The 23197-nt window shown below is 43.4% G+C and overlaps 1 protein-coding gene across 1 annotated transcript in view; it reads right to left on the bottom strand.

The window, feature by feature from the left end:
- ANK2 (ankyrin 2) overlaps nt 1-23197 on the bottom strand; it is a 187054-nt gene that overhangs the window by 132617 nt on the left and 31240 nt on the right. The gene's annotated exons all lie outside the window — the stretch shown is intronic.

The raw sequence follows: 23197 nt of genomic DNA, 5'->3' as shown, positions 1-23197 counted from the left end.
CAGCTCCCCCCAGCCCCCCACTATTGATGGGGTTCTCCTTTTTGTTAATTATCCTGAGTAGATTTTAAGGGGCTCTGTAATTGTCTCTTGCTGATGAATGCTCCAGGATGGATCACCTCAGGTGCAGTGATGGATACATGCTGGATAGACACTTGCACAGAATAGTTAAATTGTTGCTTTTGCCCTTTTGACATGTTTGCCAGCACTTGGCAACTGTTCCAGAATGTTTGTGCAAGGCTCACTTACCATAATTAGCTGGTAACGAGTTCCTTCAGCTCTTCCAAATCACCACCCGTGACAATAAAAAGGTGTGTACACACTGCCAGAACTTCTTAATTTAGTCATCAAAATAAAAGGATGGAAGAAGGAGTCCCACTAAATGCTTGACTGGACCAAAGTTCATCTAACCAAGGTTCCAACATAAACTGGAACTACAAATCTCTGGATAGAGCAAGCTATTTAATATGCAAATAACTTACTGGAAAACATAAGGCACCACTCCAGGGGAAAGGGTGGAAAACTTGAGTAAGAGGCATTCCTGGGAAATGCTCCTTGTGGAAAGCAACAATCTGTGAAGCCATCACAGGGAGAACAGGGGAGAAGCTTCCTGCCAGAGCCTTTCAACAATATTACTGTTGTTTGTCCAAGTGCCCCAAGACTGTAGGGCAAATTGCTCAGAAAGCAAACACGTTCATGTCCTGCCAGACCCAGGGCATGGTATCCTAACACAGTGCATGTTGGAGGGAAGCCTGTGTGGGGGAACATGGTGCTGTATCTCTGCATTCCCATGCTCCTTGCTGTCTTGGTAGGGCTGCAAACCCACCCCAGGCAGCAGCAGTGAGGAAACCAAATCCAGCCCTCCTCAGCAGCCCAAGAGGCCTTTTCACAGCACTAACTCCAAACCTCAATTACTCCCTGACCTAGGAAACCTTCAGAAACTGAATTTAAAGTGTCTGCAAGAAAGAGAGCTGAGTATCCCATGTATTGAAGAACTGGTGCTAAAGCAGGGTCCCTCTTTCCCCCCAAATGGGGAAAACATTCTGCTCTGAGTGTTTCTAAGCCTGCAGCATTTATGATTGTCAGCTTTAGGGCAATACAAACCAATAAAGCCCTCAGCAAACTTTTGGGAATTGCAACTTTCCCAAAGATTCTCACAGTAAATGTTGCAATGGCTTGATACTCTCAGTTTGTTACTACTGGCCATCAAAGAAACTTTGCAGTGACTTGCAGAATCCCAGCCAAGACCTCAAAGACCAACAAGTGAAATCCAAGCTGCAAGCTCATCTCCAGAGGGAGACTTCATTTGTTGGGATACCATTCCACATCCCAGGAATGGCACAGCTTCAGTATTGTATGATAAAACATGACTAAGGACAGTCACACACACCCAGGTAGGCAGCAACAGAAGAAAAACTGCTCTGCTGTCAGGATAAATGTTTCTTTATCTTTTTTTTTTTTACCATTACTAGTAAAAGGGAGAAAAAAAACCCAGCAAAAATGTAGAGAGAAGAGCTCCAAGTATCAAGGCAAATAACAATTGTTAGCAACATAAATCCCCACTTTTATTATTGTTAAATCTCTCCCCAGAGAGCCATTCCCCATTTAACTTGTATGGTTAAATATAGTAATTAAAAAAAAAAAAAAAAAAAAAAAAGAGAAAAAGAGAAAAGAGACTGCACTGGGACCTATATACTTCTAGATCCCCTGAACTTTGAAATTATTTGAAGTCTTTCACTCCTGGGGATTTTTCTATGGGAAGGTCAAGTACAACACAGCTCACTTCTAGCAATTATTTTGGGTCAGATCTTGAGCTCATGTAGACAAACTCTGATGAGTCATGACTTCATATCATTTATGTCCACCTTTATGCTTTACAACAATGTCACTGATGAGATCACTATTTCCCAAAAATTCAGCCTTTTCTTCCTCTGGTTACAGAGACCACAATAAGCAATTCCCAAAGCCTAAGCAGCCTTTACAAAGGGGCCATTATCTGCTCCAGAGAACCTAGCAAAAAAAAAATCCTCTTTGACTTAAATATTTTGAGTCCAATCAATTGCAAAAATCTATTTTGTGCCATTTATAGAAGACTTGTTCTGCTTTTGATGGTGAATCATTTGACACATTAAGCCTAATGATCCTCTCTGGACAGCTCTTAATCCAAGTGGCACCATATATATTTTAGCCACTATGAAAAAAAGGAATGAGATAACCTGAGGTTTAATCACTGCAGCTACAGATCCTGTTGGCACTGGAACTCACAGATCCTGAAAAAATTCTTTAATGGATAGGAAAGTATGAAATAAATACAAAAAGGCACCTGAGCCTCCAGCACTGCACAGATAAAACACATCCTTACTTTACAGATACAGGAGCTTTTGGATTACAGGTGTGGCATAAGAAGGCAAAAACAACCCCGGATTTCACAGAGATGCCCTCGCAGGCACAGGAGTTTATGTATCACCTATTTTTCTGACAAAAATTGCAGCTGATATTTATTTTCTCTCTCAGCCTTGGTTCCACCTCATGGACAATGAAAGGCACACGTTAACACAAAACACTGAGCAACACAAGGGAAATCTTACAGGCATTGTTGCCTAATCACTAAAAATCAATGCACAGAGAAATATTCAACATTAGCCTGAGAGTAAAGGGTTAAGATGCAGTTCTGGGCCACCCATGTCAACATAGCTATAAAGTAAATGATTGCTTCTCATGCCCAAAATAGCTTTTTTGCTCATTTCAACAGAACTAAGGCATTCTTTGAATATTTCATGGTTGTTATATCCTCCTGTGGCACTAAGCTCTAATTGGTGGCTATTTGTATCAGTCTAAATCTAAACCAAATCTCTGGCCCTTTATTAGCTCTGATTTTTCTTCCTTAACACAGACCAGATACTAATTCTGCCTCTAACCATCTTGTAGGATATTGCGAAGCTATCACATTCTGAATTTGGAATATCAAGTAAAGCCTCAATTCTCTAAGAAAGTAACTCAGTTTTCTCTTCTGAATACATCAGCAGGAGCTCACTGCTGATTCTGAAAAACCCAAGTCTACTAAGCTCTTGTTGCTGAAATGCAGAGGTTTCTGAAGTTCTCACTTCTGTTGGACTTCTTATGAGTTTGACACAACTTTCAAAATTAAATATTGCTATTTTAATATACAATCAGTTTGTGGGGGGACCACATATTTCATGTATAACATATAAAAGACAGTTAGCCTCATATACATAAGAATACAATGTATAAAGTTTGCCATGTGTTGCATCTTTTCCTTTACTGTAGCTTAACAGAATCAATTAATTCAATGAGGAATGAAATATCATTGTTAAATATGTAATTTTTCCATTGCTAAAGAGCACATTCTCAGGAATTCTCAAAGAATTGCATACTTTTGGTTAGTATTGTGCCCCGACTTGAGCTTTTCCTCACCCATTGTACCAATGGCTGTTGTCATGGTGCATCATTGATGGTAAATGATACAAAGTGGTTCTTCACAGGTTCTTAAGCAAAAAGCCAGAGTTCATTTACTTGGTTTCTGTGTTATTTTGCACCTTGTGCCTGTCTGTTATCTTGGGGCCCATTAAACACATCTGTTAGAAATAAGAGTTGCTATAATTCACATTGGAAAACCATTATATCTTGAATATTTGCTTTAATGACTTGCTCTTGATGGTTAAACTAGAAACATAAAGAGAATATTTGTGCCACTGAAAATAAACTAAACCTAATGCCCCAATTCCCATACCAATCTGAGTTAATGCATACTGATCTAGGTACAGGTGCACACACACACTGAATATACCTGTATCAATGCTTAAAACAACCTGGCCATGCCTAGTGCACCCACATTTAGTTGAAGTGCAGCCATAAAACTGCAATTTTTCTATTATTCAATATCATATCCATGTTTTATGTGCTCAGCTAATGGCACTGTCAGCTACTTGGGAAAACAAAACAGAATGCAACATTACTGACTCCGAGTCTCTGCCTTTAACAAGGCTCTGGTACAGATGAACACACATCCACTTTGGAGCAAGCTCCAAAGGCTTCATCTGCCCAATTTTTGAAGAAAGAGTGAGTCATGAAAGGAAAAAATTATCTGCTCTATTCGTCACATGTCAACAAACAGTACTTGAAAGCTTGGGTTTGTATCACTCCTGTCTAATATTTTGCCTTTCCCCGCACTGACAGAGTTGCAGTAGATGATAAATAAAAGATTCCAATCTTCCAAAAGCAATTCCCTCTGATCAAAAGGGTTCTAACAGAGTACAATCAAGAATTTTTGTTTCTGTAAGCAAGCAATTTGTGCCTTATAGTGACATACATCATCCAAATGAGGGCCAGAATAGCATGAAAAGCAAATAAGTCTGCTGAGCAAGAGACTGAACTTCATTATCACAGCCACACACACAGTTCTAAATAGACAATTTGAGATCTTGTGATTGAAAACACACATTCACATCAGTCATCAGCTACTTAAGGCCTGCCACCCTGGGGAAAAAACCAAATCACCTCCATAAAGTTGATAGAAGCACCAAAGGTCATCGGGAAGAGCACATAGTCTGCAAACAAATCTGCATCAAATTCTGCTGTAGTTCTGAATAACGAATAAATTAGGAATTGGGAGATTATGACCAATTGACAAAGCAAGTGCTTGGGCACTGTAGTCTCTCAGGGTTGTTAAAACCAGCAGTGCCTAAAAATTAGAGAGACCCAAGAAAGGCACAATGACAAAACTGAGCCATTTATCTGCAGAGAAATCCTAAGAGTGCTGTAAAACTTTCTCCAGCTGCCATTCCTAAGTCACGATATTGCGAGATGCACAATAATGGTGCACATCCTGTGGCTGCTAAACATGAGGCAAAGTAACCAAGGTTTTAATAACTTCACATTCTTATGAGAAATAAACACATAAGAAAGAGATAAACATTAGCTTTGTAGATAAAATATTGGAAAATTCAGGGAAGCATGGAACAGAACAATACCTTTCACCAAAAAAAAATCCCACAAACTTTTGAAGTCAAAGAGGAGGACCTTCACATGTTGTCTGCAGTTCTCAGTAGCAGCCAGCAGATGGGATTCACACAACAACTGCCCTCAGGGACACAAGCCCAGATTTAAACTGCACTGCAAACAGGAGTTATCCCTTCTCAATCTGGTACCTCTGAATTGACAACTAATGAACAACACTCATCTGGCTTGCCTGCAAGCCATAAGTATGGAAAGGAACATGCTGCGTGAACAGATCCACACAGAAAAACTGTTTTCTCTCAAAACCCAGCAATGCAATTTTAAGAAAAGCATAATTACATAAGAACCAAAATTAGGTGTGAGTAAGGTCCATTAAAGGAGCTCAGTTAAAACAGACAAACCAGCAAAAATCCCAAACATACATAAACCCACAGATTTACTGCCAGCAAGAAACACAAAAATTTACAAAATAATCTTGCATTTACTTGCATCAAAAATGTACTAAATAATCTTTCCAAATTTTCAATGGCAAGAAAAGGGCTACAGCATTTATTGGAAATTTTATGCTAAATTATAACTGTAACATTTGATCATTACCAAATACATTATGCTACTGAATTCTCCTATATACCCTACAGTGTCCCAGGCACTGAGAGAGAACCCTTGGCCATGACCACTTCCCCACCCATCCTTAACAAAGTCTCAGGACTTTGTGCCCAAGACAGGCAGGAGAACTCAAGTAAGCAGCAGAGAATGACATCCCTCAGGACATCCAGCCTCTTCCAGCTGGGAGTACCTTTTCCCATCTGCATTACCTCTTGCCAGCCCCACTCTGTCTCTTTTACAGCTCATTTATTTGGCCTCCATGGCCCCACATCAAAAATTGGCCCCAAGGCAGTGACAAGATGGAAAATAGGTCAGAACCTCCGCAAACCACTCCCTTCTCCAACACCTTCTCTCAGTACTGGATTTCCATCTTTCCTCTCTGACAGCATCTTCCCAAGACCAACTGGGACAGAAATATGTAAAATTTCAATGACATGGAATGGAAAATTCATTTACTTCCTATTAGGTAATAGGCAAGATCAGAAATAGATTCCAATCTATCCCAACCTGCCTCCTGTTACCCTTCCTTTGTCAGAGCAGCACCTTCTCCTACAACCTGCCTGGGCTGGGAAGTCCCATGGACTTCTTTAAGTGCTCATCAACAGAAAAAATAACTCTATACTGCTCCTCAGTCTGTACTACAGTAAATAAGTATTTTTTAAAAACAGGGAAGAGGAACCAAGATTCCCATCTCATTGGAATCAACTCCCTATTTTGTAGAATGCAGCACTAAACTTATTCTTTCCTACCAACTTGTAGCTTCAGAACTCAATCCAGATGATCTGTCAGAACAACAGCAAAGTAAACTCTGTATTTGAGATACAAGTGCCTTTAAAGCAGTCATATGACAATGCAATCCAACACTGATGAAGTGAAAGAGTACATGCAAAATTTCAGCCTGAAATCATGAAGGCAGCCACTGATCAAGCCCCACATCTCAGGACTTCATCAGATTGAGTAAAAATAATATGAATTTACAATTTACACTCAGAATGAGTAAAAATAATGGGGGGGGGGGAGGGGAAAGGAATTTGTAAGCTAAACAATAGACAAACTCCCAAGATAAGTAAAAGCACATCTATTAAGCAATGAAGCTCTAAAATAAAGCAATTTTGTATAATAAAATACTTGAAGAGGCTACCATTTCCCAGGCCAAATGAATGTTAAGTGAAAGACCTCAGGTCCTATGTGGGAGCTCCAAAAGTCCTGCTGCACTCACAGTGACAAACGAAATTCTTTATTACTGCAGAGATGACTCATTTGTGGGGAGATATCAACACCACAGGGGAAGCAGCTGTCTGATTAGATGAGTATTTGTCTATTCTTATTCATTCTCCATGAGGCTGCTCTAGCACCCACTGAAGTGAGCCTGGCCTTGGCCTTTGGATCACAGTAGGATCAGTTTATCCCAGGCCAGGAGGTCCTCCCTCACTGCTCCAACTCCCTCCAGCACTAAAGAACAGTCAAGGATGAAAATCCAAGTAAATAAACCCCATGGCAGATCTGTCAGCCAGATTCTCTACAAGCCACAGCCTCATTGATCAGCCACAGAATCATGGAGTAATTTAGGATGGACAAGATCCAAGTGTTCCCCCAGCACTGCCAAGGCACCACTAATCCATGTTCCCAAGTGCCACATCCACACATCTTTCAAACCCCTCCAGGGATGGTAACACCACCACTGCCCTGGCAGTCTGTTCCAGGGTCTGACAACTCCTACATGGCAAAACTTGGACTCTTTCTTGCCTGATCAGCAACCATCACCTGATGCTGCACTGTCTTTGCACAGCAGGAAAGCACTTATTTTTAATTTTTTAACACTTTCACAAATATCCAAGACAAAGACACTGATGCCCTGAAGCAACACTTGGGAAGGGAAGACTTTTGTTCATTCTCTGACCCTGTTTTTCACTAACAGGGGTCTCCTACCTCCACAATCTCTGAGGAGATTAAAGTTCCACCAAGCTTCTGTATTAATAATCTCAAGGCATTACTCCTAGTCCCATATATTAAGAAGTAATGGGAGATTACAGGATAAAATAGACAGCAAAACATATTGCAGATAGTCCTTACAGAACTGAAAGGATCATAGATTGGAACAATCTCAGTTGCTGCAAATGACTGTCCAAAGTTAAACCAGAGAAGAATATTTAGAACTTCTTTCAGATGGGCTAGAATGCACTAGATGCTTTGCAAGGAAGCATGCTTGCTCTGCAAAAGGCACATGGGCATCTCGAGTTCCAGCTGTTGGGAAAAACCACCTTCATTTTACCCCTCTGCCTTTGCAGATTTGTCTCCAATTCCATTTGGGATTTTCCAGTGCTTTCTGCTTCTCTATTTATTTTAATAATTATTTTTAGATGGGTATTAAATTTATAAATAGTGCCAGAACACCAAGGTTCTCCTCGTGTCAACAACGGGGTGATTTGAACAGGAGGGGTCACAGAACCTAAGAATTACGTCAAGAACATTTTGGACCTCAAGGTACATTTGCGTGACATTATTTCCCACCATACATAATCTGTCCTTCAATCACAGAGCTGTATTACAGAAAGTGCACACATGTTTAAAAATTACATTGGAAAATATAAATCACTAAGATGGTTATGTAATAGGAGGTGAATTATCTCCTGGCTGAAATCATCTGGAAAAAACCAAAATCTCCTGAAATCATTGGCAGATCTTTCAGGGTTAAGTTATATTAAGAGTTAAGGTTATAATATATGGTGTTATAAAACCAAGTGCTCCTTTATAACCTTTAATTACAGTTCCCTATCTATAAATTATCCTTCTCCATCTCAAACACCTCTTCCAGAAGGAGGCTGCTTCCTCTCAAGCCTTCTGCTTTTGTATCATTAAGCTTGCACATTGAAGTTGGTTTAAAAAGGATAAAATACTCCTTCCTGTGTTTCACACTTCTGGGTAAATGATCATTATTACAACTATGCAGAGACTACAACATAATGATGGTTTATTGCCCAAAATAATGGAATGGTTGCTGCTAAACCCAGCCAGATGATGGCTATAAAGAGAAAACCGGTGTTAATTAACCTTTACAACCACCTGCATATTCAGCAGCTGTAGCACAACTGGTTCCTCCTAAGCTGCCCTCAGACAATTTCCTTCACTTCTCTGCTTTAATGAATTCCCAAGCACTGCTCAGAGCAAACCCACCAAGGCTGGTAGCAGGGCTCTGTTCCAGGGCTGCAGGGACAAATGGAACTGGGAGGGACACGGAGCCCTGTGCTGGCTCTGCAGGGCAATGCATCCCACCTGCCCTCCCACCGGCACTGCAGTGCCACCCCGCAGGCACCGGGAGCATCAGCAACCCCCAAACCACACAGGTCCAGTGCTGGGCTTCCTTAGAAACCCGGGGAAGGCAGCCAAGCACGTACTTCCTTAGGCTTGGGAGAACTCGTGCTGCAATGCAGAGCTGGCTCTGGGCACAGCTATTAATTATTTCTGCTTTCACTTCTTTGGGAAACCTTTTCCAGGGCCTCATCACTCACCAGGCTAACAGCCTGCGCCACTTGAGGGTGCACAGAGCTGTGTTGAAGCACCCAGCTAACACCTGCATCCCAGGAAAGGAGAGGTTAGTACATCAATTATTACCAAAGGAGTGCCTGAGTGGTTTGTCTACCATTCAGACAGTACTGCAGGCTTTGTGCTGTCCTCACCCAGAAAAGAAAGGAAAAAAATACAACCTGGGGGATTTTTCATGATCCTAAAAATACCCCTGGTGCAGACAGTGGCCAGTGGCTGCAGCTGCCATTTGCCAAGCCCAGCTGGGCTGTGGGGGCAGTGGGGGATGGCTGGATTCTCCCAAGAAAACACAGCAGCAGCATGGAGAATATAGCACACGTCTCATCTAGTTGCTATGGAGTCTCCTTGCATTTCCTCAGGAAAATTTAACTATGATACAGCAGTTGCACTGACCAGTCAAAATATTTTTTTTAATCTGTATCACTTTTTGTCTCCAGCAAATGTCAAATTTTGCAAAACAAATCCATGCTCATGAAAGCCACCCTGCTCTGCACATAGCAGTTTGCCTTGGCAATTTAAGGCTCACATCAGCATTTTAGATTTTATTCAATTCATCCTGCTAAGTCATTCCACACCACCAAAACACTTTCAAATGGTGTCTGTTCATAAGCTTTTCCACAAACAAGATAAAGAGAAATAGGTATAATTTGGAAAACTACTGGTTTTCCTTTTGCTGTTACATAAAGTTTTGAGGTTTTAATGTATATCATGCAAGAGTGTTATTTCAATAGCAAGGGGAAACAGCTTCACACTGAATGAGGGCAGGACCAGATAGAATAACTGGGAGAAATCCTCTCCTGTGAGGGTGGGGAGGTTCTGGCACAGGTCACCCAGAGAAGCTGTGGCTGCCCTATCCCAGGCAGTGTCCAAGGCCAGGTTGGATGGGGCCCTGAGCACCCTGGTCCAGTGGAAGGTGCCCCTGCTCATGGCAGGGAGTGGAATGAGATGGGCTTTAAGGACCCTTCTGACCCAAACCCTTCTGTGATTCCCTGACTCCCAGCAGTAACTAAACAGAGCTGATATTAAATCCATGGACACCCTGTGGAGAGGCTAAAACAGAGATAACTTGCACTGTTACCTGAATTAACTAAGCAGAACTGAGTCTCCCTGGCCTAGGAATATGGATGGCAGCAACAAATATTTTTCTTTGGGTAGCTTTGATGTCCAGCACCCTGTTCATCAGCAAAAATAGAAAAGGTTTGCTGAGCTTAACTATTCTCCACTCACGTATGGGGGCCTTTTGGCATATCTTAGTTACTGCCTCCTCTTGCTCCAGCAGTGAGACTAAAATCAACACAATGCATGTGATTTCATCCTCTCTGCTGCACTGGTGCCTTTAAAAAGAAATGAAGCCAGGGAACAAGAAGGCCCCAGTGGGTCCAGGCAGTCTCCAGTAAATCACGGCCTGAGCAGCGAGGCACAAAGTGGCTTTTGTCTGCTCCAGTCTCCTGTTGCACCAGCCTCACTGGTTTTGAGCAGTGACATGTCTCTGTTAGACATCCTGCCATAGCACAGGCCAGAAATAGTAAATAATTTAAAATAAGCTTAAATTATTCAACCTAAAACAGCTTAGAAAGGCTTGTAATTATGGTTCTATCAGCTGAAATAATCTTCTACCAGCCTGGGGAAATAGGAGTTACACTTATTTTGGGTGAACACCACTAGTCAATGCTGCCTTATTTCACATACAGGAATAAAGAGAAGGCAGATCTAAATTATCAGGGCAAAATAAATCCACACCCCTCTTTAGGTCACGTACAAGAGCAGCATCCCATTAATATTTGCTAAATATGAAGCTCTGTGAGTTTTTCCTGACCCAGACAATCAGTTTGACTGGGCTATTTGAGAGCACAGGCAAACAGGGTAACTTAAAATCTTGTGTTACTTCTCTCCCCTTCCTCCTTCTGCTCATTCTTAGCCTATCTTCATCAGAAAAGGATTCTGCTGGAGGACAAAAAACTGACCTTAAACAGAAATGTGTACTCTGAAACCTACTTAGGCTCACCCCCAAAATGTCTCTTTTCCAAAGCCCTAAGCAGCTAATGAACCTGTTAGATTTTGGGGAGGTTAACATGCTAAATCCTTCATTAGCATAAACAAATAGAAGGTACTTACAGACATTTTTTTAATTGCAGCCTTTGTTTTCAGTCACTTATAAAAGGGCAGCTAGCAATTAATCTGTATCGATCCGTATGTGGAAGGCCTTAGCATAGAAATGAGCATTAACATGGTTTTGAAGCAACTCTGAAAAACTATAAGCAACACACTAAATATATTTACAATACATGGGACTTCCACAAACAATTCCCAAGGGAAAACCCTTGAACAGCACCACCTGTGTGAACCACCTGAAATTCACTTAATTACATTCCCCAGATTTCAGTTATTCCTATTATATGCTCCAATACTACATATAACTGTGTCACAATGGGGAATATCTAAACCTACCTGGACAGCTCCATGGAGTGAGCAGGGGAAAAAAGTTGATTTTTGCTGTCTAAGGCTAAAAAGACAGGTTGCTAACAGGCACATTCATCAGGATGTATGGAAGAGCTCATCAGATGTTCAAACAAAACTACCAGTACCATGAGTGCACAAAGGAGCTGCACCCAGAGAACAGGAATTCTTTTTTACACAACCTGAGAGTAGCACCTTCATTCCCAAAAAGTAACCCAGAAGATGTTTTGTGAGCAGAGCCAGGTCATAAAGTGTGACAATCCATCAGCCTGCCAGCTGTAGTGTGTGGCACCATCTCAGGAAGGAGGTGGTGCCTGAATGGCAGCACTCCTGCTCCCACCCTCTGCATGCACTATAGATTGGCAATACATCCCCCAGGCATGGCTCCAGCTTTCCCCATTAAACTATCAACCCAGAGCTCATATGCTGCTCTCACTTCAGGTGCCAAACTTTCCCCAGGAGTTCAGTGGAAAAGCCTGAGGGACTAAAGTACAGAAGCCGGATTTCAAAAAGCTTGACACTTCACAGTTTAACATCTGACATCCTCATTAAACATTTTTTTAATTGCTTAACACAAAGCTGCCCAAACATCCCATAATAATTCTTCCAGTGGTGCAGGAAAAGTAATGAATTTAAAGGACACAAAACATTTCACAAGGAGGTCAACAAATCCATCCCCAAAGCAAGAAAAGTTTATCATGGATGATTTCCTACAATGTGCAAATGCTCTCTCAACTTCTTTTAATCATTCATGCTAAGTTAAATTTGCAGAGACAGGATAGGTGGACAGTTACTGTAGGCAGGTGGTGACATTTCTCCTCTCAGTTGCTCTTTTAAAAGCTCAGCAGAAGTTCTTTACACTGATAAAAACAAAGGGAGAGATGGAAACTTGGGCATTTTGGACACTTTCATAACTTTTTAGAGACAATCACATAATGAGTTAATGCTGCTATAAAATCCAAATTGTCTGCCATGACACTGGATTGCACCCACAAGCTTTACAATGCAAAGGGATTTAGCATTCCAGGAACACATTTTCCTCCTCCTGCATCCAGTGGCTCACACAATAGAGCTGACAGACCCTGTTAATCTTTTCCCCAGTACTCCAGATATGGATTAATTCAACTTAAACTTCTGAAGAGGCACAGTCACCCACAATACCAAAACCACATTGAGATAAATTATCTGTGTTTTGAAATACTGCCTACATATGATTTATTAAGATTGAATAAATCTTGTGTTTCAAAAATTACCAAGGAAATTAACTGAAATACCACATATAAATCAAGGAATGATTAGACAACAACATAAAGGTTAGCAAATTTAAACTTGAAAATTGCTCATTTCCCATCAGGAGCGAGGGAATTGGAAATCATCAATCTTGCTTCTCTTCAGAACACCATGTATTTGTGCCCATGCACATCACACCCCTCAAACAGGATATGGAGAAAATGAAGCAGCAAGTCCCAATCTATTCTGAAGTGCAATGTCATCCAAAGAAGCTCCACTTCACAAGGAAGCAAACCAGCAAGGTATTATTTTCATGCCCAGAAATAGCTCCACAAGGAAAATATTACCTTGAGATACAGAAGGAAAACGCTCAAAGGGCATCAGGAATAGGCACCTCCTACGCAAACACTCCATCACTCCATTACAAAACACCAAAAAGGTTTTTTTCATGGCTGGAGAGGCATTTGAAATATCTAGAAACTCCAGTGAATCACAGAGACGTTTGCCAAGGCAACGAACACAAAACTGAACAGACAAGACATAGTCAGTGCTAAGGAAAGAACAGCGGGTTAAAGCTGCAGTGAACCTTGAAAGCTCCAGCACACAGAGGTCAAGCAGCGAGAGACTCTTTCCCTTCCTTATCCTGACACGAACTCCACAGGGATCCCACAGCAGGTTCACACCAGGTGAGATAGAGGCTGGCATCCATGAACCACACAAGAGTGTCCAAGAGCAAAGAACTGGCTCTCTGCATGACTTCCTCCTCCTCAGAATGCCTTTTTCTAGCACACCAAGCACTCCTTAGTGCTCCACATCCTCTTTCCTCACTGAACTCTGGCCCTTTCCAAAGGGATGAACTGTGGGGCTGCTGGCCTCAGTGCAGAGCCCATGTACCCAATAACAAACACCCACCCTCCCTGCCAAAGATGTGCTTGAAATTCAAGTGGGCCTGGATTTAAGACAAATCTGACAACATTTTCTAGAATGTGAGAAGTCTCTTATTTTCTTCTTTTGTGAAAAAGGAGATGGTAATATGAAACAATGTCTGCTGTTGAGGTAAAACAAAGCAAACTCATTTCCTGTCTCCTGCATCTCCATAATGGAAAGCACTTAGTGGATGTTGACTCTTCCCCACACACACTGGAATTCTGCAAGCAGCAGAATCCCTCCATCCTTGTCTTTCTGCAGGTATTGTCCAGCAGTAGCTCTCTGTGAGCTTCAGCTGTGCTTAGGGTGTCAAGGGAAGGACAAAATTCACCTGATGCCATTGGTTGTCAATCTCTTTTAGCAAACAGTGATGGATATTCCAGATGCTGTGGAACGTTTTATGCTAAGAAGGCTGCACTCATGAATCTGGCCTGAAAAAAGGTATAAAAGTTATTTAAACCTTTTAAAAATACTAAATAGAGACCCAACTACTGCCAGTACAGACCAGATGTCAAACTGTCCTCATGACTGATGGCAAAATGGTAGCAGTCATAAGCTAACCACATCTATAACATTCAAAAACCAGTTTCATTTGGCAGTAGAATCCATTTTTATAACAGGCTTTTTCTTTGGGATTTTATGTGGGTTTTCAAAAATCTTTTCCACACTTGTCACATGCAGAAACAGGAAGCTGTGTCTGCTTTCAGAAGTACTTTAGACAGGGAGAAGCAAGCATGTGTTACATAGAGCCAGGGGCTAGGCAGCTAGATTCCCAGGCTGTAATTCCAGCTTGGCTGCTGACTCAGTGAGTGACCGTCACAGAACCACCCCGGTTCCCTTGCCTCACTCTGCAAAGGGTGAGCCACAGGCAGCTCTCTCCAAAGGCATGAAGAGGCCAGTGGAGCTGGGCCTTATGTATCCTGGATTTAGGCAAAATGGAATTAAATTGCCATAAAATCCATATATTTGAAGCTGCTTACCTGCTGTGCTATTACCTGGGTTTTAATGTTCTTGACACATTTGGGTACCCATACAATTATTCAGAAGGTGGGGGGCTGTTTACATACACGTTTGCACCAGTACCCTTACACACTGCAAGAAAAGGTCAGACCTGCATAGAAGGGAAAATTTCCAACTTGGATGCAAAATAAGTAGAGCTATCTCTTGTCAACTGGTTTTTAAAATCAAATTAGTCAATCTCAAAAAGAACACAAGAGAAAGTCTTCAGTGTGCAAACTCCTTTTCCCAGTTTTTGAGCATGGAATTATTCTGTTCATCCTTAAAGAACCACTAAGGCTGGCCAAGAGAGGATGTGAGCAGCTCGCTGCTCCTGCTGGCCAGGGGCCTGTGAGGGCCCGGGGCTACATCAGGCAGCAGCTGTGACAACATCTCAGAATGTTCTGGTCCCAGCCAGCTGCAGCCAGTTTGCAGTGCTGCTCCCAGACAGGTGATGGTCACATGGCAAAACACTCAAGAGGCAGAGGAATAACGAGCCCACACCCTGCAGCATCCCTGGGAGCCTGGAGAAGCGTGGCATGGTACTAACAGATGCCCAGCATCCTACCAGAGTGGAAGAGCTAAAGCCATGGCCCTTCATTTATCCTCTTTTGCATAATCAGGATGTTCCAGGGACACAGGAAAAGTTTCTATCATGAGGCCAAACGAGCGCTTCATGCACTCAGCACATATCCAAGTGAGGGTTGGGAAAGACAGCCCACAGCACCTCACACATTCCCCCACTCCAATGATCCCTCCACAAACAAAATGGATCTCCATTGTAGAGAAAATCCACTCACTGCAGTGCAAGGCCTTTCAAACAAATCACAAAGTTGGAACCAGATTCCCCCCATGCAGAAACACTGCAAGTGCTGAGAGCAATCAAAAATATATTTATTTGAATTTTGCCTCTCACGGACCTGCACACCTAATTTGTTCCTAGCCTCCATTTTCCAAGAAAGTCAACAAGAACTGGGAGGGCCCTTACTAGGAGATAATCCCATTTCACAGTAAAACCATTTATTGCTCTTCAGGAATTAAAGTGACAAGCACATAAATATCTCACAGATATGTACCTCACTTAAACTGATGATTAAATAAAAAGACTTTATGTAGCAAATATTCTCTATTTGGGTTGGTATGTGTGATGGGTGTGCATACAAACCCACATTTCTGCTCTACACCCTGCACTGTGCACAGCACGGGCATGTACAGATACAGACATAAACAATTCATGGCTGTGCTGCTGTGTGCCTCATGCAGCAGCAGCAGGATGGAAAAGCCCAGGCTGACCCACCCCCGACCATCTGACTGAAGGCAAGTTTAGGGTGCAGCCAGGCACTTGTTTATGTAACAGCAAGGTACAGCCGCAGTAGAAGGCAGCCAGGAGCAGGGGTGGAATATTAAAAAGGAGGAAAGGCACAGAGCACTGGAGTGTTCCCTGTGTTTCCTAAGCAAAACCTGCTGGTGATCCCTGGATCCAGCAATCTGGTGAGGAGCCTGCATCAGCACACACGGTTACCAAAAGGGATGCGGCCTGAGCCTGCCTGCTGGCAGCCAGGGATATGCTGCACTCTGGGAACAGGAGGGGCAGCATTAATTCCATCCAGTTTTAATTAAAGCAGTCCAACAGGCATTGCAATCAAACACGTTGAGGAAATAGGACTTGTGACAATCGGGAAAAACAACGCACGCTGCAATTAAGTAACTGAGATGGGTGCTGGGCAGACAGGAAAAAAAGCCCTTCCAGCAAGGACATCTACACATTAAGTACATTTTTTAAAAAGGCTGTTTTGCAGAGGATTCCACAATCAAAAATGTAATCACAAAAACTACCTTATGCTGCAGTGCCCCATTTAAGGGATTAGGAGAGTAATCACAATCTGCTCCAAGCAGCCCTGCCCAGCATCCAGACACTGCATCCATGAGAAATGACATTCCTGGTTTTCATAAAGACAATTTGGATGCGACTTAATGAACTCAAAGCAAGCATTTGAAAATGGGAGATCACACCCAGAGGTCCCAAAGGCATCAAATGGCCTTTGTCATTTTATTTAAGCCATGCAGTTTAGAATATAAAAAAACCTTAAGACTGAACAAATTCAAAACTGCCCAGGTATGCCAAGGGAGCAGATGGCTTCTGAATTCTAGAGATCTGCCAAAAGAATCTGTAAATTCAAACATTACATGGCTGAATTCTAGGCATTTATTCTCACAGATATCTGTGATTACATGCAATGTAGCAGAAAGGGGAGAGGGGAGGGGGGGAATTGCCTCTTGATATTTTCCCTTCCAGAGAAATTCACAAAGAATGGATAAAAACACAGTGTCAGGGAATGGGTTAATGCATATCACAAGCTACAGAATCCAGAGATGGAAGGAAAGAAACAGCAATGAGAAAGCATTAACACAGGCACTCCCCATGTATCACACTCCTAAAGCTGAGATTAACAGAACCTTCATTTTAGTATTTTCGCCACTATTGTATTTTTGTGTCCTTGGAAACTATAGAGTGATTGGGCAAACAAATAATCTCTATTGATTTTCTTATTGTTCTCTATTTTTTCATCCCAAGACAATGAGAGATATTCCCTCTAACACAAGGAAAACAACAATTAATTATAAAACATAAGAAACCTCTCCAAAATCAGAACCATCTAAAGAGCTATACCTTAAGAAAACTAGAAATTGCCATCAGTAACAGAGGCAAACCCATCAGATTGCAGACTTGTGCGCCAGGCCCTGCCTAGACAAATATACCTGCAATGTGCAGTGTAAATACACTGAATCACAGCGGCAAGCCCAGAATCCTTTTTGTGACACCCAAAAACTGCAACACAGCTCAGCTGATGCTCCCAGCACTCCAAGGCGGGTCCTACACAGAGCACTGAGCACTGCTGAGGGGGTGGGAAGCGGAACTAAAAATGGGAAATGGGGGAGAAATGCTGTTGTGAAGCAGAGAAATGCACCTTGGCACTGCAAAGCACAAGCACAGCCACCTCCCTGCCTGGAGAACTTCTCCAGATCAGCCAGGGGCTTGGAGCACCTGGCTGGGAACGATGGCAGGGAGCTCCAGGCCTTCTGGGATGAAGGGAAAGTGGAGATACCAGTGTGCCATCTTTATGTGCATGTTCCCTGCATGACTGTGGGCTGCCATGGCTGGCGGCACTTTAATCTCACTGCAGATGGGCTAAGACCACAGCAGGGTTCCGAGGAGATGGGAAGGGATGCAAAAGGGAAACGTGATGGGAAAGGTCTGGAAAATGAAGGGGAGAGCATTGCACATGGCAGCGAACACCTGTCAAGTGCTGCACAGACAGAGGAAGGGTGGGGGGAAAGGGAGAAGGGGGCTGGTTTCCCCCTCATACCTTGCGTTTCCGATCAGCCCTAGAGATTTTCCGCTGCCTTTTCCTTTCCTTCTCAAGGTTTCTCTCCCTCTCCTCGATTTCAGACTCCCGAACTTTTTTAATGGAAGCGGCCGCATGAGCCATTTTGGCGAGGAGAAGCCCAGCCCCAAGGAAGCTGTCCCCAGCACACGCGGCTATCCAGGTGATTTATTTTTTCCGCAAGGGCACTGGCTGCGTGCCACAAGTTCACGGCGTAATCCACTCTTCCTCCTCGGGCAGCCCAGGAAAGGTCACGGCTCTGCCCCAGCCCCTGCAGCACCCATGGCTGGGGAGCAGCAGAGCCGTGGCCAGCACGCAGGGTGCCAAAGTGCCCGCAGCCACACACACGCGAGCAGCCAGAAAATCCCTCCTAGCAGGCTGCAAGCCCTTCAGCTTGGCGGTGCCTGCAAGAGAAGGCGGGCTTCAGACTCAGTTGGGAAGGAGGGAAAAAAAAAAAAAAAACAGGGAGGGGAAAAAAAAAAGGAAAAGAAAAAGCGGCCTTTAAACACACATCACCAAATTGGGAAGGTCTTTTGGGATTCCTCCAGAGAGACTGCGTCTTCTGTCTGGGAGGAGGGCTTCACTTCAGCATCCCCAGCGAGAGGGGGAGGGGGCAGCTCCCGTCAGCTTCTCACATCGCCTTCACGCAGGGTGAGAAGAAAATGGTGCAGTCTGACTTACTGACTTGCTGCTGCTGCCACCGGCTGTGCCGGAGCCCGGCACACGCCTTGCTGCTCCCCTCCTCCTCCTCACGATCCTCCCTCACTGCCGAGGCGGTCCGTAGGAAGCCGGGAGGGAAATGCGCGGGGCTGGGAGAGCCCAGGCTCAGCCTGCTCACCTGCAGGCAGTGGGAGAGACGCCTGGAAAGGGCTGGCAGTGCTCAAATCCTCATTGTGCCTCTCTGCAGCCACGTGAGGCTGCATCAAGAGAGCTGCATTCAGCAGCGAGGAGGGACAGCACAGAGCACGCAGCGTAATCTGGGCTCAGCCTGCCCCGCTCGGCTCAACCCCACCAAAGGAAAAATAATGCCAGGGGTGCTGCTTGTTGTTTTTCAACCCCAAAAAGCTGCTCTCAGGCACTTCCTAAAACAGCTTCTGACGGCCTGCCTTGAAGATGGACACTGCTTGTACCTGCAGACCATCAGCGACCAAGAGAGACAGTGACAATATGTCTCTACTTAGTCACTCCCGTTCCCCAAATATCATTCGGGTATGGAACACCAATTACTGGCACTAATATCCAAGACAGATGGGTCTGTCATTTCCTCATTGCTTAACGCCCGGCTAAACCAGCACATCAAAATTCTGCCCCCGCCTGCTCGGGTAACTCTTATCACTATCAGCATCAAGCTTTTATTCATCAAAACAGGCCCCGGGTAGATCAAAAGAGGCTTTGCATTGGTTGCTAGCAGACAACCGATCCCACTCCACTCCCTCCAGCACCACTGCTCCAGCCTCTTCAGGCAGGTGCTGAGGGGGAGGCAAGATGGGACTCCCCAATGCAGCAGAGCCGTCTGCATCCCTGGCTTAGTCACCACCCCAGAGCCACAGGGATGCAGCAGCTCACTGACACCAGCACTAAACCCCACCAAACCAAAGAAACAATTCCGAGTCAAGCTCCCCCTGCAATACATCCCCTGACTTCAGGGTACTGTACTGAATGGTCCCTAGAGCCATGCACCATGAATTCCTCTGTAACATAGTCCCACCACAAGTGACAGACATCCTGAGAGCTCCTCATGTGACAGCAGCTCATAGATCAGCCTGAACTCCCCCCTCACACTGCCCTCTACTACCCCACAGAACTTGGTGGTCCCCAGTTCATGTGAAGCAGGATCACTGATTGTCACCATGGAACTAATTCTCATTGATGGGTTCTATAGTTACTATAAGGTTTCATTTTGAAAATATCACAGACCAAATTTTCACAAAGGATTACATATGAAAACTACAGAGCAGTATAAAAGCATCTTTAAAACAGGGATCTATTTTGCATTTGAGCCAGTGATCTGTGCATTCAATCCAAAACACATTTCCCTAGTGGAAGGAGGCATGGGATAGGGCAGGAAGTGTCAGCCAAGCTTTTTCTGGCTCCTCTGTTCGTACAGGCTTTCTCCCAGTAGTTCCATTTGTAGAAAACTAGGCTACACAAAGCTATGGCTAAAAGACAAGTGGCTGCAGTAACAGCCACCATAGCACTGAGACAGGTGGAGGCAGCCGTGGGAATAGAATAAGGGGGAAGATTGGGATCCCTGATACGATTCTGGCATGCCTTGTCCTCTTCACATTGTATGAACCTCACAGGTACCATCACTTGTAAACCAGAAATTAACAGCTGGTAGTGTAGAACTGAACTTTCCTGATATCTTTCCAACCTCTTAATGGGATCTTAAACAATAAGTTTAAAAATAAGACCAAATCACAAGGCACCACACTTAAAAACCCCAGATTAGGATTTCCCCAGACCATGGTTCAAGGTGTCTAAGCCACTAAAAGTTTAAATCCTGCAACATAGTCCACACAGTAGGGTTTGATACACAGGAGGGTTTATGGCAGTCATTATTATCAAACAATTTGTCATCTTTTGATGATTGATACACACAGGCTCATCACCTCAGTATCAAATTATTATTCTTTCAGAAAACTTGCTTACAAGTTAACCAAGGACTTGATGTACCTTTTAACCCAGGCCACACAAGAGAAAAACATCAGACACTGGAACTGAACAACTGGTGCCCAGTAAAATGAAATAAGATAGCAAATATTCTTTTAGGATTACTGGCAAAGAAGAACTTCAGGGCAGCTCTATAAGTTCACTACTATGTACCACAAACATTTCCTCCCTAACCTTAAAGAGACATAAAAATATGGAAGGAAAGAAAAAAAAGTTACTTTTGATAGATTATTTTGGAAAGAGTATATCTTGTCTGGGGAGAAGAACATAAAGTATCAATATTTGACACAGCTTATGTCCCTGCTGCAGGAAAGAAATATTCTTAGACATATTTTCCTAAAAAAAAAAAAAAAAAAAAAAAAGAAGGAACCGGCTTATCATCGCATTATGGATAGAGATCCTAAGATAAACAAATTCTTCTGCAGACATCAGTCTGAAGATTACATTTTCAAGTAAAAATGGAGACTGAGCAATTTCCCCTAAACATAGAAAACGTATTGTGGAGGTGCTACATGAGAAGAGCAGAACATACAGCGATGCTGTCACAAACCATGTGTGGGAGGGGAGTGGGAGAGTGGGCAGATGCACAATAACAGAAGAACACAGCTCCAGAAGAAGGGTGGGTTTTCTCTGAAATGCATGTATCATCCTCAGCTCAGGATGTAGAAATACAGAACTCGTGAGATTCAACAAATTCCCATTTGGGATAACAAAGCCCATAAGGTTTCAGCATGTCCAGAGCCCTGTGTGATCTGGGAGCAGCCTCCAAGTGATGAACCTCACTAAGAGATCTCCCCCTTCTTGAGACACCAAGATGGGGATGCTGCACTGGGGTTCCAGCTCCTGTCTGCCTGTTCCCAAGCTGGCATTAAGTATCAGCTTCCTGACCTGATGTGCTGATTTCACAGTCCCCAGGTTCTGTTCTCTGGCCTGCCCCACCAGCTGAGACACTCAGGGCTGGCACTGCAGGGCTGCAATGGCCACAGCTGTGACCAGCACTAGGCTTCACCTGCCAGCTTTCAGGCAGACAGACTGGGTTTGCTGAGCAAATCAGTATTTGCAGTCTATAAAAACCTAGTGGGTGAAACCCAGCAGTAATTGAGTACAAAAAGAGAGGATGTACACAAGTGATTCTCTCCCCTGAAGCATATCCACTGTCAGGGGTCCAGCTCACAAAAATGAGCTTCTCTCCACATAAATCATGTGGGTAGTGCAAAAACAAAGTTAAAACCAAGCCTGGGAGCCATGCTGAGGAAGTGTGACTCCAAGTTGTTCCCAAACATGCAGAAAAAAAGGAAGGCATTGATGGAGTGGGAAAAACTTCATAGCCAGAATGGAGACTGCTGTTTCCAGTTCTAAGATCTAGAATATTCAGGAAACTGCCTGGAAATCAAAACCAGTTTCAAACAGGTAAAAGTTGGAAAAGGCTGTCCTAGGCAATAGTTGGCCAGGATGAAAACTGGACAACTCAGTATTTTGTCTACTGTCATGGCAAACCCATTTGGACAAGGCAGGCTATAATTCTCTAAGGGAACTAGGCTCCCTCCAAAGCAATGCCCTGTGTAAGTTGTACACAATACTGCACAGGTGCACGCACAAGGTATTTCACAAAATCTGCAGCAACCATCATCCCTGTTCCTACGAACTGTGCACCTATTTAAACTTCTGCTCCTTGCTGAGAGGCAGGACAGGTTAGGCCAGGCTTGGAGGTGGGCACACAGCTCTGAGTGGCCTGGAAACCAGAGAGCCCTGGCTCACTGAATTAGCTCACCTCCACCCACAAGCACAGGTAAAGACCTTCCCTCTGCAACTATTTAAAAGTATTCCTAGGGATTGTGTGTATTAGCATACCCAGCCATTTCAGTACTTACAGGACTATGTTTTCCTAGAAAAGCAGCAAAGTAATCCTTGCAGAAAGTAAAAGCACAAAGCTAACTATGGAAGCACAGGCTACAGTTATAAATTGCCTCCTGTCTCACTGTTTAACCTACACCCTTAGTTACTAGTCACATACTAGTTATCCTATAGGTATGTAGTTCTAAAGGTACAATAACACTGGAAGTAAGTTAGCAAGCACATATCCATGCTGTATAGGTTTCATTTTATATTTCCTGAGAGAAAATATACTAAGGTTTAAAAAAAAAGCTCGACATTCTCTCATTCTTATTTTACTCGATATGCAAAACCAATGTGGTCTTCTCAAAGTTCTGTGCTGGAAATTAGTGACACTGAACTAGAACAGAGAAGATGATATATAAAACTATGTCCTGACTTGTTCTGTACCATAAGTATATCTATTTTATTAACTGAAAAGCAAGCAATACCAAAGAAATGAAAAAAGGCAAGTTGAGGCAGGAATGGACCTAAATCAGACCAATTTTAACATCTTTCCCTTCTTTTCTGTC

The sequence above is a fragment of the Ammospiza nelsoni genome, chromosome 4 (assembly GCF_027579445.1).
Source record: "Ammospiza nelsoni isolate bAmmNel1 chromosome 4, bAmmNel1.pri, whole genome shotgun sequence".
Classification (NCBI taxonomy): domain Eukaryota; kingdom Metazoa; phylum Chordata; class Aves; order Passeriformes; family Passerellidae; genus Ammospiza; species Ammospiza nelsoni.
Note: the sequence above shows the minus strand (reverse complement) of the source record. Positions and strands in the feature narration are given on the sequence as shown.